The sequence below is a fragment of the Belonocnema kinseyi genome, chromosome 4 (assembly GCF_010883055.1).
Source record: "Belonocnema kinseyi isolate 2016_QV_RU_SX_M_011 chromosome 4, B_treatae_v1, whole genome shotgun sequence".
Classification (NCBI taxonomy): Eukaryota; Metazoa; Arthropoda; class Insecta; order Hymenoptera; family Cynipidae; genus Belonocnema; species Belonocnema kinseyi.
In genome coordinates this window covers 7,708,024-7,727,484 of record NC_046660.1, presented here as the reverse complement: position 1 = coordinate 7,727,484, position 19,461 = coordinate 7,708,024, and positions in this window count along the sequence as shown.

Genomic DNA, 19,461 nt, shown 5'->3' with positions numbered 1-19,461 from the left:
TAATTTTTCGAACTTTAAAATTTGGATATCACAAGACGTTTGGACAATACTTTTTCGCGGTTTCGAGCGCTCGTCCCCTTATTGTATCCGGTCCCTCAATTACTTGAGACAAATTTTTTATGATTTAGGGAAATCGGGTATGTATATTAAAAAGTAGTATAGTATTTATTAATAATCTATGAAAAATTTACTTTGGAAAATTAATATAAGTTTTTCAAAACTTGTAAAAGAAAATTTGATGTTTAAAATTCACTGTATTAAATTAAAGCAAGACTATAATGTCAATTATTAGAAAGATTGGAATAATTTTTTTACATTTTGAAAGAGAGGATTCTGAAATTTGCTAAAGACTATACTAAAAATTATGAGTCACTCGAAAATTACATAAATCACGCAAATCACGCTTTGAGAAGGGGTTTGAAGATTCCTAATATACTAAATGGTGATAATTCTTAGAATTGTGAGAAACGGCATTGTTCTTAATAACTCGACTTTGAAACATTCAAAATTAAAAGTAAAAATAGGAAAATATTCTGTTTTAATAAGGTCAAAACTGGGATTGAATTTTTAATTTTTTTAAAACACCTCGTTTTCGCCTCACATTCGGGTTGGTAATATAAGTAACAGTGCTAGAACAAAAATTGTGGGTGCCCTGAACTTGATACAAATTTTGTATAAATCAAGTATATTATTATACATTTACAAGGCCAACCATTAATAAAAAAGAGCTATAAATAAAATAATTCTTCATTTATTGCGAAAACAAGTCGTCTTTGAAATCCTTGATATCTTTATGAAATCTTTGAAACCTTTTGAAATCTTTGTGAATTCATTGAAATCTCTTGAAGTACTTAAAATCTTTGTGAAATCTTGAAATTTCTGTGAATTCCTTTGGAGTCATTCAAAATTTTTATAAAATGTTTGAAATCTCTACAATCTTTAAAGTACCTGAAATCTTCGTAAAATTTTTATGACGTATTTGCGAATGCTTAGTTTAAAATTTGTTTGTGAAACCTTTTGTGTTAGTTTGAAATAATTAAAACCTTGAAAAATTTTCTTAAACTTGTTAAAACCTGATTTGATTCTTTAACGTCTTTGAAATATTTGAAATCTTTTGAAAGCTTTACAATTTTTGGAAATGTTCGAAATCTTTGTGAAAATTTTTGAAATCTGGTGTAAACGTTATTTTCAAATCTTCGAAATCCTTGCAATCTTTATGAAGTTTCAAAATCTTTGTGAAATTTTTTGAACTATTTGTGAATTTTTTTTATTCGTTGAAATCATCGAATTCTTTGAAATCTTAGTGAAATATTTTCAAATTTTCCAAGTGTTTTACAATCTTTGAAATCTGGTGTACTGTACCCTTTTTAAGCTGTTGAAATCCCAAAAAAGCCCCAAAAAAATGAAATTGACATTTTTGCCAAAAATTTACACATAAATGCTCTGTTTTTCTCTTTTTTGCCATAAATTATTTTTGTTTGTCAAGTGGAATGGTTTTAAGAATTTTTCAACTAATTATCAATTGTTTAAACATTTTTTTTTGTTTGAATCGTTTTTTTTGTACTTACTTATTGAAAGGTAGATTTTTTATGTTTGATTGGACAATTAATCATTTTTAGGGATAATGGCATTTGTTTCAAGCATTTAGTATTCGTTTAAACAATTTATTATTATTTAATTGTAACTTTTTCTTAAAAAGGGGTAAAAAACTTTAGTTCAAAAAAATTTAGTTAGCTTTGCTGCTCATTATTAAATATCGACTTCATTTAGATACTAGTAACTTATTTTGTAATAAATTCTTATTTGTTCAAATAAATTTGGTTAGTTTAAACAATTTTTTTCGAACAAAAAAATGTTTGAAATTTTTGTTTTTCTGCAATTATTGTGGTAATTTGTTATTGTAACGAGCAAAATTTTTTGTCTAAACGATTATCGTATTGTTTCATAAATTTACTGAATATTAATGTAACATTTTATTGGAAATTGTGATTAAAAAATCTGATGTTTTTCCTAATTCAATTAAGTATATCGCTTACTGTTATATATTTAAACGTTAAGCAAATGCTTTAAATAATAAATTTTTTTTTCATAAAATGTTTTACATTGGTCATGAAAAGTTTATTTTTTTTTTAGTAAGACTTCATTCTATAAAAATTACATTCAATTTTGTCGTTCTGAAATTATTTTTATCATTTTTTCCCTTAAATCATCCCCGTAGACACACTCGTTCGTCCTCTGAAAGCTCAAATTAGGTTTTTTTTTATGTTGATACCGCAGAATAGCTCTTAGTATTCTTAAAGGAATTAGAAATCTTTGTATTTTTTGAACATCACTGGAAATTAAAACACAGCATTTTGTCCTCAAAAATGAAAAATCAGATTAATTGCAAAAAACAGAATTATCCAAAATTTATTTTAAAAAAAAATTGTATTACCGAACAAAATTCGTTTAAACAAATAAGAATTTATTACAAAATAAGGTACTAGTATCGAAATGACGCGGATATTTAATAATAAGCAGAAAAGCTAACTAATTTTTTTTTAAATAAAGGTTTATACTTTTTTTCAGGAAAAATTTGCAATAAACAATAATTAATTGTTTACACAAATAATAAATGCTTGAAACAAAGATCATTAATCCTAACAATCTCCAATTGTTCAATCGAACATAAAAAATCTGCGTTTCAATGAGTGATAAAAAAAAATTATTTGAACAAAAGTAAGTTGTTTAAACCATTGTTAATTAGTTAAAAAATACTCAAAAACATCCCACTTAACAAACAAAAATAATTTATGGCAAAAAAGGAAAAAACAGAGCATTTATGTGTAAATTTTTGGCAAAAATGTCAATTTCAGTTTTTGGGGCATTTTTGGGGTTCAACAAGTTCCCATTTTTCCGAAAACCAAAATTTCCCCATGTTAATCTTATCGCATTTTTAGGGCCTTTGCGGCAACGTAGATAACGTAAAACGTTAAAGTGTCGGTTAATAAACACAGAATACAAAATGTCATCAAGATCGGTTAAGTAGTTTCGGCGTTTAGTGGCGACAAACATCATGACACGATATTTTTATATATAAAGATAATTTGCAATAAAAAATATTGAGATAATTAATCGAGATAAAAAGATACCCTATCCTTTAAGTTGGACCAACATTAACGTAGTTTACAAAATTTCATTAAAATCGGTTAAGTAGTTTCGGAGCTTAGTGACGACAAACATCTTGACACGAGATTTTTATGTATAAATATTTGTCAAATTAAAAGTGTCCAAAATATCTTTACTTAATTTTCTGAAACTGGTAAATTTAGAATCAACTCTAAAAACTGTTTTATTATTAAAATATTTCAGAATTCTTTTCATTTCGAACGATAAACTAATATTTATACAAATATTTTACAAGATTAATATAATCATGTTTCATATATTTTTCAACTGAAAAAACATCTCAATAAAAAGTTTGAAAATTTATTTCTTAATAGTAGAATCGATCAGATTAACATTAAAAAACATAAAGAAAAAATTAATTACGATTTTAAGCACCCCTGAATCATTATTTTAAGCAATTCTAAAATTCCGGACGAAATAAATAAAAAATCAATAAAAAATAAGCAAAAAACAAGTAAACAAAAAATTGTTTTTAATATTGTTAAAGATATGGATTGTAATATTGGATTAATTTAAAACTCTGAGGACAGAGAATCGAACAAACATTTACTTATAACACATTCAAATAAAGGCTTCTAAAACAAAATTTACGAAATTTAAATTAGACCAAAATCCAAATTAAAAAAAGCTCTTTTAACGTCCAATAATCAAATTGATGCAAAATCCTGTTAAAAAGAAACAAGAATCCAACGTCCAAATTTGGACAACAACAAATAAACGAAAACCGAAAGTCCTATTGTAATCTGAAAAAAAAATAAAATAAAATAAAATTTTCGGACAAAAATAAAAAAGAGGAAAGAAAAATGAGAAGGCAGCCAACCACATTACATTGGTTGGCTGCCTTCTCATTTTTCTACACAAGTAAACTGTTATTCTCACGTAATTTTGGCAGAGACAAAAAAGATTACATTTGTCGAGCATAATTTATCAAAAGTTTTAGTTTTTAGAAAATTTCAAAAGTAGCATAGTTTTTTTTTATATAGAGCTATTATGTTTTTGGAATTTTTATTTTCTGCACAAAATTATTTATACTTTGAGTTCCCTATTAAAACCTTTCTTTTTGCTCTAGTAGCAAGTTGCGGATCTGTCAAAAAAAGTTTTTCAAAAATTGTGCTCGGAATTTTTGATTAAAAAAAAAATCGTTTACTGCACAAATGATCACAAATCTAGCCAAATTGAGCACATCTTACATTTTTTCGAAAAAATAAAAGGGATCTCACTTTTGGGACATTAAAACTGATCATAAAATTGCGAAGTTAATTAGACAATTTAAATTTTCACTGTTACAGTGTTATATTTGTTAAATTATTTATTTAAAAAACTTCGTGAATTTCGTTATTAGCTTGACAAAGTAACATATAGAGATTTAAAATTACTTAATTACTTAGAAAACTCTTATAGTTGCACTAATTTTTCTGGTCTAATAATTTGCATATAACAATTGCTAATTTAATAAGCAGATAAATATTGTGAGGTAATATAAATAAAACCTCGCTTATTTGAAAAATAATTTTTTTTTGCGAAAAAGTATCCGATTGGGGCATTTTTTCGGATATTTATTATAAGCAATTTAATTTATTTACTTTTAATAATATTTCAAAATAATTAACCGCTGGTGAAACAGCTTGAAGTTTCTCGAATCGGAAGGAAAATGATTGCACCAAAATTGAATAATTTTCGATAAAATTGTTTATAACAATAGCAGTTATTACTTTTTAATAATTAATCGTTAGCATATATCGATCCACCAGGTAATTTTATATTATTGTTTAAAATAATTGAGGTAAATATTAATATATTTATGTGAATATAGTTTTATGGTCGCACGTGCAGTAATACTGACAAAAAGTGAATTACTGTGACATTTTTTCTAGAGACAAAAATCATATTTTCGAAAATGTTAACATTGTTATATTATTTGTTTAAATATTATATTACAGAAAAAGAAATTAAAAAATCAAAAGTGTTTAAAGTTTTAGTAATTTCAGAGTGTTTATAGGGAAAGGATTGGGTTTTGAAGGCTGGACAGAAATTCCGTTACTCCTTACAAGGGAAAATTATGATAATGTAAGACATAAAATCAAATGTCATATTCATCATGCGAAATTTATTTTCGAATTTTTGTTTGTAGCCCTTTCCAACTTAAGAACTTGAGTATACTAAATTTTACTTTGTTGTGAAAATAAATTTAAAATAAATTGTTTAAACAATTTATTATTTTTCATAGCATTGTTGAAATATTTTATTATTGTTTCTAATATTATTTTCTTTAAGTTATGCTAGACATTTTCGACTTTTTCTTAAATCTTTAAATTTTCACTTTGACTCTTCTGTTCTTTGACTTTTTAGTTTGTTTTTTAAAAATTTGTTTTGAAATTCAAATGCATCGAAAATTTTTCTATAATAACGGAGAATTGTAATTGAGATAAACTTGGACCAAATTCGGATAATTTTTAATTTACTACTAAATTTAAACTATTACTATCTAGTGAAATATTTCTGGCAGTTTTCCAAATCCCTTTTTTTATTACAAAGTAGTTTTTAATCGTTTTCTGGAAAAAGAAATTGCCCATTTTTTCAAATCTTTCATCATTATCTCGTACCCCTGGGCCTTTAAAAATTCACAACAGATTTTAAATAAGAAAAGCACATTTTTCTGAGAACCAGATAAATATTTCCAATCTTAATCATGTTTATTTGATAATTAAATTTGTTCAATTATTCAGTTTTTTCGCATGTGAATCGAAGAAAGTTATTGTTTTCTGGAGTTGATAACAAAAGTAACTTTGGCAATGTTTTATATAATTTTAATTTGAATAAATAATTGTTTACCCCCGTCAATATTTTAAATTAACTTTCTGGAACGAATCACGCAGCTGTCCAAAATAAAAAGTGATAGTTTCTGTGGAAGACAATTTGCAATCCTTTAAACAATTAATAAATATTTATGACAAAAATTAATTAATGTGATTTATTTATTCAATTAACGATTAATTATCCCATTTACAAATGTATAAAGCAATAAAGATTGTTTAATAAAATCGTAATCTTTGCAAATATTTTCAATTTCATCTAGACTTTCAGGAAACTTATATTTACATAAGTTTAGTAATCAATAAACGAAACAACCTTAGAAATAAATAGTCTATCTGAATTTTTAATTTGCATTGAAAATGAGCTTTTTCATGAAAATTTTGTTAAATAAAAAATTTGAAAATCTTTTGTAATATTCCTAAATCTTGATAAACTGTAGGCAAAAGATTTTCAGAGTTATACAACAAAATGATGATAAAAAACTAAAAAACTCGAAAGTTACACAATTTTGGAAATCTCAAAATTTCAAAAAAAAAATTTTTAACAGTTCCAGGAGTTCTGACCACCCCGTGAATAGTTCTACAAAAAATCGTGAGAACATTTTACGATCAACTTAAAATTCAAAAGCCTAAAACTCTTTACTCAAACCTAAAAATTTATTAATTCAAAAATTTGAAAATTTAAGGCGTTCTGATCAGAGTTCTGGTGGTCCCCTTAAAATTTCTATAAAAAGTTTAATAGGTGGATTTTCTGATTTTAAGTTTATCGAAAAATTTTATTAGACTTTTTTTAACTATTCAGGGCACTACAAGAGCTCTGATCAGCACTCTTGGAATTCTTAAAATTTTCAATTTGGAAATGTTTCAGTATGTGTAAAGTGTTGTAGGTTTTTGTATTTCGAGTTAAGCGAAAAATGTTATAATAAAAATTATGGGATTATCAAAGTTGTGTAGCTTTCTATTTTTAAACTTTTTCGAAATCATTTTGTTTCAGAACCCTAGAACTCTTTTGGAACTACAGGAATATTAAAGAGAAAGTTGATTTTATTTAAAAGTGGGAGGCTAGCTCTATTAAAAAAAATGTTTGGATCTGATTGTTGGTAACTATTTTCAATAAGATCAGGAACTCTAGAATTTGTTCAATTTACCCAGAACTCTAAGAAAAGTTCATTTTTCAAAAAGTGCAGGGCGACGTGAACTTAGCCCCGAATTAAAAAAAATCCATTTTTAGAGGTATTTTTTAGATATTTTTAGATGCACGGGAACTATTTCTAAAAGTCATCAGTAGCTTTAGAATTATTCAAAAGAAAGTCAGAACTCTAAAAACATACGGACCACAGTGACTAAGCAAATTACTGGTCTCGAAAGTTTTTTACGTTGACTATTTTAAAATTTTTTAAGATTGGGTAAAGCGTTCCTAATGGAGCTTCCCCTGTTTCTTGTGGAGACATATTTACAATTTCACCACTGTTCATTTTTATTTTAACCCGAATTTCACATGAAATTCCATGGTGCAATCTGATTGTAAATATTCCACGAAGAATTGTATTATTTTCCTCTAATATTGCAAACACGTCAGCATCAGACGTTGTTAATACCAGTCTTCCTGCGATTGGCATGGGCTGACGGACCTGATTTTTTCCTTTCAAGTAAATTGTATGATCTCGAGGCAATATGTAGTTTCGAATTTCGAATCGCCGATTCGGATTCAGTTTTGGAATCAAGCGAATAAATCTAAGTTCATTGCAATCAATACCAAGTATGTATGAATGAGAGGGAATGGCAGGAGAAGACTTGACCGAAGAATGTAGACTGGCAGAAGAAGACGTGGCCGAAGAATGTGGCCTGGCAGGAGGAGATTTTGAACTCTCATGAAGGGGAGACTCGCCAGCAGAAGAAGAACCGACCGAAGACTGAAGTCTGACAGGAGAAAATATTATTCATTATCATCATGAAAATTTAAATAATAAATTTTAATCAATTTCATAATCAACAAGGATTACTAGGATTACTCTTACTGAGAAATAAAAAATACACAAACTAGATAAAATAATACAATAACTTTTATTTATTAAATTATGAAATAGAAGAAACCTTTCAGAAGATTTTGTTTCAGTAGAATCAGAAGAGGTGGAGCCATGAAAATACGGAATAGGAGCGCCATTAGGTAAGCAATCAAACTGTAAACTCAACTCTGCAAAAAGAAACCGGGGATTGATTTTTTTTTTGTTTTTGAACATATTTTAATGGATTCTAATTTTCTCTTTTGGCATATTTCCTCACTGCTTCTGAACTTTTTTCACTTTCCCTTATCGTTATACATTTTTCTTTAAATATAAAAGCAATTCTACTTCTACTCATACATAATATAATAAAGGTTAGTTGATAATAATTTGGTTTTTAACTTAAAAATATAAATTTTCGACCACTAATAGAAGAATTAAATTTTCTATTAAGACAACTAATTATAACAAAAAAATAAAATTTAATTAATGTTAAAACCAAAAAGAGCAATTTGCAACCAAATTATTGTATTTTGTAACAAAGAAATTATTTTTCACTAAAAGATCAATTTTAAAAAGAGAAGATTAATTTTTTTCAAGAAACTTTAATTTTTAATAACATACATGAATTTTTAATAATGAATTCAGGTTTTCGACCAACAAAATAAATATCCGATTAAAGTAATAGATCGTTTATATAAAAAATTAACTTTAAGCCAAATAGTTAAGCTTTATAACAAAAAGATGATTTTTCTACCATAAAGATAAATTTTTAACCAAGAAGGTTAATTTGATAGGAAAATATATATTTTTTGTCAAAGTACACGAATTTTCAATAAATAGTTCAATTTTTAGCCAAACAAGTGAGTTTCCCAACAAAAGATCGTTTTAAATTCCAAAAAAACACTCAAATTTTGTATTGAAAATAATTATATTGTAACTAAATAAAGAAAATTTTCAAAAAAAGTTACCAACTTTTAACTTAAGAAATAAATTTTAACCAAACAGTTAAATTTTCAGCTCAGAAGATTAATATTTTGGCAAAAATATGAAGTTTGAACTAAAAAAATAATTTTTCAACAAAGGAAATAAATTTTCTGCCCAAAAAGGTCGAATTTTCATAAAAGAAATGTATTTTTAATAAAATTGGTTAGTTTTTAATTTAAAGAATAAATTCTTAACTAAATGGAGGAACCATCATCCCAAAAAATCATTTTTTAGCCAAATAGTTCAAATTAAAAAAAAAATGATTTTTTAACCATAAAGTTAAATTTTCAACCAATGGACAGTTTTTTAACAACTTTTATTGAATGCGTATAAACATTATTTCTTAAATGGCAGAACATATTTTTTTAATATTCAGTTTATCGAAAATGCTCTGACTCTTTCGGGGGTTTCCCGACATTTCCTGAATTTCCCTGACTTTCCAGAATTTCCTGACATCTAGAAACCCACTCTAAATTTTTTGGAATTTTTTTAAATTTCACAGACAATGAAAGTGCCTTGACGATCAAATGTGCCGCAAATAAGTCAGTACTGAATAGAACCCCGAAAAGTTTGATTGGAAAATTTTATTTGACCTCTGGAAAATTTTCAGACAAAATTATTTGTTTATTCAAGGCGCATGGTTTTTATAATTTAGATGGTGATGATAAATCCAATTTTTCATTAAATGACACAGTGTGAACTTGGTTTCTAGCTATTGAGTTGGTGCAAAAAAGTTTGAATAAAAAATATTATTAGGTTTCGAAAAAATAGAGCGGGAAGAATTTTCGCCTCGCGGGACACGTTTTTACGTGATACAAAAATTTTTTTGATAGTGATAAGAAATTTAATTTATATTTGAAACAATAAAGATTGCCAACCGTTATCAGCTCTCCTGCTTAGTGGGAGTGCGCTGCGCTAAAAGAACTACGCGAAACTCATAGTTTCTCATGGCATGCTGATGGTACCTTTCATTTCGGAGCGTGCCATATGGTATGCTTAAAAATTAATGTGGATGCTTTGAGAATTCCATTTTATATAATTATAATAATGTACTTAACATTAAAGATATTTCATTTTATTATATTTACCAATAAAATTAAGGATCATGACCACTGATAAGACGAGAGTAGAAGCGATTCTCATTGTTTTATTAATCCGAGAAAAATCTGATTAGTATATTGATGGAGAATTGGATGAACAATGTGGCTAATTATTAAGACTAATTAATATAGGCGTTAGGCTTATCTCTCTCAGTTATTTTCATGTTATCAGATTAATTTAAAAAATAAAATTGTACTTACTGAATTCGTTGAAAATGCTATCATAAATTCTAGAATTATTTGCGTTGAAGCAAAATTAGTTGTTTACTTAAATTTACTACTTAAACCTAAATAATGTCTTTTTTTCTGGGCTTTGCTTATCACCAAGTATGTTAGTGAATAAAATCAATGTTATGTGAATGTATTGTTACAGATGTTGACAATTTTAAGGCCTATGAAGGAATTTTATTCACTTAATTTATTTTTACAAATAATGAGCTAGTAGCCCAATTAAAAATGTAATAAGTGATAAAGAGTATTTTATTATAATTTATTCTAAAATTAACTAATTCTAAATATTATATGTATTATTATATTTATATGTTACTATTTTCTAGGAAATCTACTCTAATAATTTTAAAAAATATGTTAAGTGAATATTTTGCAAGATTTTATAAAATTGTGAGAAATACTGAAGGCAATTTAAAAGATATTTAAGATTTGTACAAAGTTTAGAATAGACTAAAATAATATTTGATAAATTTTCTGTGAACCGTCAAAGATTTAAAATATTTTTAATCTATTCGAAACTTCTTATCTTTCTGAAAATTCTTATTTTTTATTTGAAACTTCAACTTTTTGGTTAAGAACTCTTGAATTTCATTAAAAATCCGTCTTTTTAGTAGTAAATTAATCTTTTCCTTTAAAAATTATTCGTATTTAATTAAAAATTTAACGTTTTCATTGAGGATTATTTAGTTTTATTGAGATTTTTTTCTTTATTAGTGAATTAAACTTTTTGTTTAAAAATTCAATTTTTTGGTTGAGTATTGGATTTGGTTACATTTCTTGTTGAATATTAATTTTTTGGTTTAAAAATTCATCCTTTTTAGTTTAAACTTAATTTTTTTTTTTATTGAGAATTCTATCTTTTGGTTGAGAATTCCTTAATTTGTGTTTTTTTTTTGTATAAAATAATTCTTTTGTTCGAAAATTCTAATTTTTTAGTTTTATTTTTTTAGTTTAAGAATTCATCTTTTTTATTAAAAATTCAACTTTTTGGTTGAGAATTCATCAATTTTATTAATAATTTGTCTTTTTTTGTAGTAAATTTACAATTTTGTTTGAAATTCACCTTTTTTAAATTGGAAATTCCACCTTTTGGTTGACAATTTTTGTTCGAAAATTCATATTTTTTAGTTGACCCTTAAACTTTTTGGTTAAGAATTATTGAATTTTATTAAAAATTTGTCTTTCCTGGTAGTAAAATAATGTTTTTATTTGAAAATTTATTCATTTGTTGAAAATTCGTGTTTTTATTTGTAGTAGAAAATACATTTTTATGTGTATAATTCATCTTCTTTAGTTGAACATTCAACTTTTTGGTTGAGAATTCTTGAATTTTGTTAAAAAGTTATGTTGTTTTTAGTAGCAAATTATTCTTTTTGTCAAAAAATTAATGTCATTTATTACAAATTATTCTTTTTAGGTAGAAAATTAATGTTATGCATAAACTCTAATGTCTTTGGCTAACGATACAAAATTTTAGTTAAAAATGCATCTCTTTGGTTGGAAATTGAACTTTTTTATTGAAAATTCCTTTTTTTTTTGTTAAAAATTACTTTGGTCAATAAAAATTTACCTATTCTATTTTTAACTTTTTGACTTAAAAGTTGAATAATTTAGTGAAGAAAATCAACTACTTGGCAAAAAAATAGTTTTTTTTTTATAATCTAAAATCATTTTTTTAAATTAAAAGTTTAAATACTTCATTTTTGGTTAAAAATTTAATGATAAACAGATTAACTGTCACATAAAATTCAATCAGGCACAACTTTAACAACTGCTCTGAAAATCAATTTTTTATTCAAATCGTTAATTTATTTCTCAAGTTTATAATTTACTACATGGTCACGTAGAAAATGCAGGAATATTTGCAACTTGAAGCACTATAAAATCACATAAAAATTAGTGTAAACATAAAATCTGGATTTACTTCAAGGTTACGTTACGTCAGGAAAGTGGGGGGGGGGGGGCGTGATAACAAAATAAATTGTTGTCAACAAGAAGGGGTCAAAAATTGCCCAAAATTGGTAACGTTGTTTATAGATGTTCGCTTACTAGTGTGGAATGTTGTTTAGGCGTACCGTTCTAAAATACTTTGAGACTGGGCGATGCCTTCCTAAAGGAGCTTCCTCTACTTCTTCTGAAGTCATGTCTTTAATCTCGCCACTGTTTATATTAAATTTTACCCGTTTTGCAATTTTCTGTGAATTCTCACCTCTTCCCAGATATATTCCACGCAGAATTGTATTATTTCTGGCGAATATGGCTAACACGTCACCATTCGACGTTGATAACACAAATGCTTCTTCATTTGGCAATGGCTCCAGGAGATTACTTTTTCCTTTCAATTGAATTTGCTTATCTTGAGGAAAAGTGTATCTTCGAATTTCAAATCGCCGGCTTGGATTACTTTTAGGAATAAGCTGAACAAATTTAAGTGTATCACTTTCAACACCAAGTATACGTGGAAAATTGCGAATAGGCGGTTTGTTGGGAGGCGAAGACGTGACCACAGAATGAGTTCTGGCAGAAGGAGCTGGGACTGAAGAATGTGATCTGGCAGGAGGAGACGGGACTGAAGAATGTGGTCTGGCAGGAGGAGACCTGGTTCTGGCACGAACGATAGGTTCGGCAGGAGAAGAAACACTGACCGAAAAGTGAGGCCTGGCAAAATCAAATATCATTTGTAATTATAATAATATAGAAATAAATAACCTAATTGTGTAATAAACTTTGATCGAATACCCTATTATTAATAATTTAAAAAAATATAAAATAGATATTAATAGATAGAAGAAACCTTTCAAGCGAATGCTCTCTGTCAGTACAATCAGAAGGTTTGGAACGAGGAACGTACGAAATAGGGGTGCCGTTAGGTAAGCAGTCGAACTGTGAACTCAATTCTGCAACGAGAAACAGATGATTAAATGTGACGTACCGCGAGGAAAGGGAACTTGGGGTTAAAAAATCTATTTTCAGATTTTTGATTCTATTGATAGTTTTGAAAGAATTTAAAAAGATTTTATAGATTAAATTTTTAATTAAAAAATTAAAAATTAAAAGGATTAAATTTAAAAAGAATTTAAAGAGAATCCAATTTTCATCTACAAAATTGGAATTGTTATTAAGCTGCAAAGTAAGGAGTGAATCGCTTAATTCGACGCGTGGAAACGGCCCGAGAAATCCAGCCCCACCACTTTCTACAGATCTTCTCGTCTGACTCGCTGAACGTCGAGCGAGAAGATTCGTAGAGGGAATGGATTCCGACGATTGTTCCCACTCTCTGAGTGTCTGACTCAACCGTTTCTTCAATCTCTTCTACTTAAATTGCGTCACGTGAAAAAAATATTTTTCTAGTTTTTAATAATATTTTACTGAATTTTAATTTTTTTGGCATACTTTTATCAAGGAGAGATGATTACCTAAAGAAGGAATTTCCAAAAATAAAGTTACAGTTTTAACACAGCTCATGAATCCTTAACAAAAAAAAGAATTTTCATTCAAAAATATTAAAATATTTAATCATGAATATTATGATTGAACCAAAAAATAAACATGTTCACCGAACAGTGGGGACCAAAAGAAATGAATTTTCTAAAAAGAGTAGAATTTTCAACCCAAAGATATGAATTAAAAAAAATAACTTAATTTTTTTCAATTCTGAATTCTAAAGCATAAAAAAAAATTTCTACGAAAATGTTGAACTTTCACCCACAAATGTCCATTGTTTACCAAAAATGTGAAAGTTACATTTTCAGTTGCAAAAGTTAGTTATCTACTAAAAAAGATGAATTTTTTAACAAAATTCAAACATTTTCAAGCAAGTAGTTGAATGTTTCATTAAAAAGCATAAGTTTATTAAAAAACAAAAGAAAAAAGATTTTCAACCAAATATTTAAGTTTTTAACCAAACAAAAGATTTTCATTTAAAAAGATCAATGTTCAACCGAGAAGATTAATTTCGCCAAGAATAGTGCTATTTTAATCAAATTAATTAATTTCCAACAAAATCAGTTATTTTTAAACAAAAAAAATAAATTTTCATCTAAAATGATGAACCATTAACGAAAAAAATAAACTTTTGGTCAAATAGTTGAATTTTATGAAAAAAGAATATTTTTCTCCTAAATCTAAATTTTGAACTAAGAAGATTAATTTTGTACGAAAAATCAGGATTTTTGACAAAATAAGTAATTGTTCAAGATAGCAAAATTTTTAATCAAACAAATACATTTGAACCAATAAAGATACATTTTCAATTTAAATATAACAGTTACATTTTTATTAATAGAAAAAATAATTTTCAAACAAATAAAAGGAATTTTCAACAAAATAGGTTTATTTTTCACCAAATTAATTAACTTTGACCAATAAGGTAAATTTTCTAACAAAAATAATAATTCTATATCCAAAAAAGCTATTTTTAACCAAATTTATTAATTTTTAGTAAAGAAAATTTAACTTAGAAATCAATTTCGTAACAGAAAGATAATTTTTCCGCTAAGATAAAAAATATTCTTCCATAAAATTAAAAAAAAAAATTATTATGTTTCGAGAAAATAGAGTGAGATGCGATAAAAAAATTATTACGATGATAACAAATTTAATTTGTATTAAAAACAAATCTAGTCAATCGTTATCAGCTCTCCTGAATTATGCAAGTGCGCATGCGCTGAGAGAGCTGAGCGAAAACTCATACTTTCTGATTGCCTGCTGAGGCAAAAAAATTTAACAAATAAAATTTTTTTAAACCTGTTTCGTCAGGATATGTATTACCATTTTTTTTTATTTTTCTAGCCGGAAAGCTCATTCTCTAAATTTTTGATATGCTATCTTTCAGTTGAAAGCGTCCCATATGTTACATATTTCATTTCAATGGGGATACTTTTGGAATTTTATTTTTTATAATACATTCGAGATTTGGCGGCAATAAATTAACAATAAATTTGTTCTCATATCGGACAAACCTTTATAAAGTTTGCAGAAAAAAAACAATCGAGATAGAATGTAAATTATATCGCACAAATTTACTTAAAATTATAAGTGTATTATATTAGCATATTTACCAATCAAATTGAAGATAAGCGTCAAGGATAAGACGAGTGTAGAAACGATTCTCATTTTTTTAAATTACGAGAAAAAAACTAATTAATATTTTAGTAGAAAATTGAATAAGCACTGTGACTACTAAATATTTTTTAGTGCTTCTGTGCATACACAAAATATCGGTTCTGTAGACTTTATCTTAAAAACTGTGGCCGTCAAGCGTATCGTTCTCAAATATTTACATTTCACCACACTTATTTTCAAGCTAAAAATTTGCTTACCATGTTCGTTAAAACTGATGTCATAATTCATATAATTGTTTCGATTCGTTTTTATATAAAAAGAACTCCCCTCAAATATTTTTGCAAACAATTTTTTTTTAAGTTATTAAGAATTAAAGTTCTTGATCATTTTTTTACAAAATTACGGATAAAATATGGTGGTCAAAATAATAAAGTTTTCCGGATTTTTTTAAAAATTAGTGACAAGGATTTTTGGAGTCACTGATCACGAATTTTAATTTAGATTTTGAAAATTCAGAAAATTGGTACTAATCCATGTTTTAGGTTAGTAGGTCTATATTTTTTCAAACCTTAATATTCTAAATATTTGTGATTTTGAATATAGATTCAAGATCAGCGACCCCCTGCCTGTGCCAACTTTCAAAGCACAATTTAGAAATATTTTGAATTTTGGCCCGCCATTTTGAATGTTCAAAATCTAAGTTCAGATTCGTGATCAGAGATACCAAAAACCCCTGTACACCAATTAAAAAAAAAATCCAAATTTTGGCCGCCATATTGGATCCGCCATTTTGAATTTTTTAAATCTGAGTTCGGATTTGTGATTAGCGACTCTAAAAAAAACCCTTATATACCAATTCTAAAAAAAAATCCAAAAATATTCCAAATTTAAGTCGCCATATTGGACCCGCCATTTTGAATTTTCAAAATCTGTGTTCAGATTCGTAATCAGCGACCCTAAAAACCCCTATGTGGCAATTTTCAGAAAAAAATTAAAATATATACCAAATGTTAGTCGCCATATTGGATCCGCCATTTTGATTTTTTAAAATTTGAGTTCGGATTTGTGATTAGCGACTCTAAAAAACCCTTGTGTACCAATTCTAAAAAGAATGCAAAAATATTCCAAATTTAAGTCGCCATATTGGGTCCACCATTTTGAATTTTCTAAATCTGAGTTCAGATTCGTGATTAGTGATCCCAAGAATCCCCTTATACCAATTTTCAGAAAAAATAAAAAAAAGTATGCCAAATGTTAGCCGCCCTATTGGACCCGCCATTTTGAATTTTCAAAATCTGAGTTCAGATTCGTAATCAGCGACCCCAAAAACCCCTATGTACCAATTTTCACGAAAATTTGTTTCCCTGAGAAATGTATGCCGGAAAGGGTTGAATAAGAAAAGGTTGTATTAATCTTTTTTCGTTTAAAATTCATCTACTAGGCTGAATGTTTGATCCAATTTGTTAAAAAATCTACTTTATTTAAAGAAAATTAATTTTGTTGGTTAAAAATTTCACTATACTTCTTTGCCGATTTAACTTTTTTATTAAAAATTCAGTTTTTGTGCTGAAGCTTCATTAGTTCAGTTAAAAATTCACCTTTTGTTGGAAATATTAATTTTTTGGTTTAAATTTATTATTTTTTATTAAAAACTAATCTTTTTTGAAAGTTAAAACACCTTATTCCTTTTCGTAGAAAATTAATCTGCTTGGTTCAAAATTCATCTTTTTGAACAAAAAATAACTTTAACTGGTAAAAAGTTCAACAGCTTGATTAAAAATTAATTTTTCTTATGAACATTTATCATTTCAGTTCAAAATTTCGTTTTTACATTCTCATCAGAGAAGGTATTAGATTTTTACGATTTGACACCCCCCCCCCCCCAGTGTTTGTCAAATGTCCACATTTTAAAAACCCTCTGAATCCGAAAAACAGTTTTTTACGGAGGATTCTTCCTGTCTGTCCGTCCGTCCGTGGATGGTTTTTTTGTTAGAACGATAACTTTCGAAAGAATTGACTGATTGGATTTTCCTTTAATAAATTCTTTTACCATCTAAAAATAAAGGTCAAGTTCGTTAGACAGCCATTTTTGATGAAAATTCAAAAAGTGAGCACACTTTGAATATTTTTTAGACCACTTTTTTTTTAATTCAGAAATTTTCTCTACGGATATTCATAGTATTCAAAAAGTCAAAAATTGTATCCCAATGATTTTTTTTTATAAAATCAAAATTTACCAGAGTTATAGCCCACAAATCTTCATCGATTTTGATGAAAGAAAAATTGGCAAAAACGCTAATAACATTTCTAAGAGCGTTGTCCAGCCAAAAAAAAAGTTGAAATCGCTTAAGTTGCATATATTTCTCTGATTTTTTCTTGATTCATTTTTCATTCGAAATCATTAATGTTCAGATTTTCAAAATTAATAATTTATTTCAAACAATTTTTTTGTCAGTTAATTAAACTTTTTGTTTAAAAATTCAGATTTTTAATTGAAAGTTCAACTTTTCGGTTGAGAATTATTTTCTACCGAAAAAATGCATTTTTAACAAAATTCAAGAATTCTCAACTAAAAACGTAAATTTTTATCTAAAAGAATGAATTTTTCAACAAAAAGATTATTTTATGATAAAAAAAACAAATTTTTAATAACATTGAAGAGTTCTTAACCAAAAAGTTTAAGCTTTAAATAAAAAAATATGAATTTTCCAAAAAAAAAGATTGATTTTCTACCAAAAAAAAATTAACCAAATTCAAGAATTCTCAACCAAAAGCTTGAATTTTCAATAAAAAAGATTTATTGAAAATTCAAGCTTTTGGTTGAGAATTCTTGAATTTGGTTAATTTTTTTTTTGTAGAAAATCAATCTTTTTTTTGGAAAATTCATATTTTTTTATTTAAAGCTTAAACTTTTTGGTTAAGAGCTCTTCAATGTTATTAAAAATTTGTTTTTTTTTTATCATAAAATAATCTTTTTGTTGAAAAATTCATTCTTTTAGATAAAAATTTACCTTTTTAGTTGAGAATTCTTGAATTTTGTTAAAAATGCATTTTTTCGGTAGAAAATAATTCTTTTTGTTCTCAAATTTATCTTTGTAGTTAAAAATTAAACAACTAGGTTTTAAAGATAAATTACTTTCTTAAAAATTTATTTTTCCTTTCTTTCTTAAAAATTTCATTTTTTGGTCAAGAATTTAATTCAAAAAAATTCAAGGTTGTTGTTAAGAATTCAACAAATAGGTTTTAAATTTGAACTAATTTATTAAAGATTAAAAAATTTCTTTCTTTCTTAAAAATGTAACCTTCTGGTTGAGAATTCTTAAATTTTGTTGAAAATCAAACTTTTTGGTTGAGAATTATTGAATTTGGTTACATCTTTTTAGAAAATTAATTTTTTTGTTCAAAAATTTATCTTTTTTAGTTTAAACTTCAAAATTTTGATTAAGAAGTCTTGAATTTTATTTAAAAATTCGTCTTTATGGTAGGAAATTAATCTTATTGCTGAAAAATTCATATGATTTTGTTAAAAACTCAATTTTTTGGTTGAGAATTGTTAAATTTTTTTGAAAGTTCGTCTTTTTTTGGTAGTAAATAATTCTTTTGTTTAAAAATAATCTTCTTTCATTGAAAATTCTACCTTTTGGTTGATAATTCGTGAATTTGGCGAAATTTTTTTTTGATAGTAAAATAATCTTTTTGTTTAAAAATTCATTTTTTTTATAAAATATTAACTTTTTTAAATCAAAATTTAACTTTTCAGTTGAGAATTCTTGAATTTTCTTAAAAATGAATTTTTTTCCGTAGAAAATAACTCTTTTTGTTCTCAAATTTATCTTTGTAGTTACAAATTAAACAACTAGGTTTTAGAGATAAATTACTTTCTTAAAAATTCATTTTTCCTTTCTTTATTAAAAATTTCATTTTTTGGTTCAGAACTTAATTTAAAAAAATTCAAGGTTGTTATTAAGAATTCAACAATTAGGTTTTAAATTTGAACTAATTTTTCAAAGATTAAAAAAAAGTTCTTTCTTTCTTAAAACTTTAACCTTCTGTTTGAGAATTCTTGAATTTTATTGAAAATTCACCCTTTTTAAT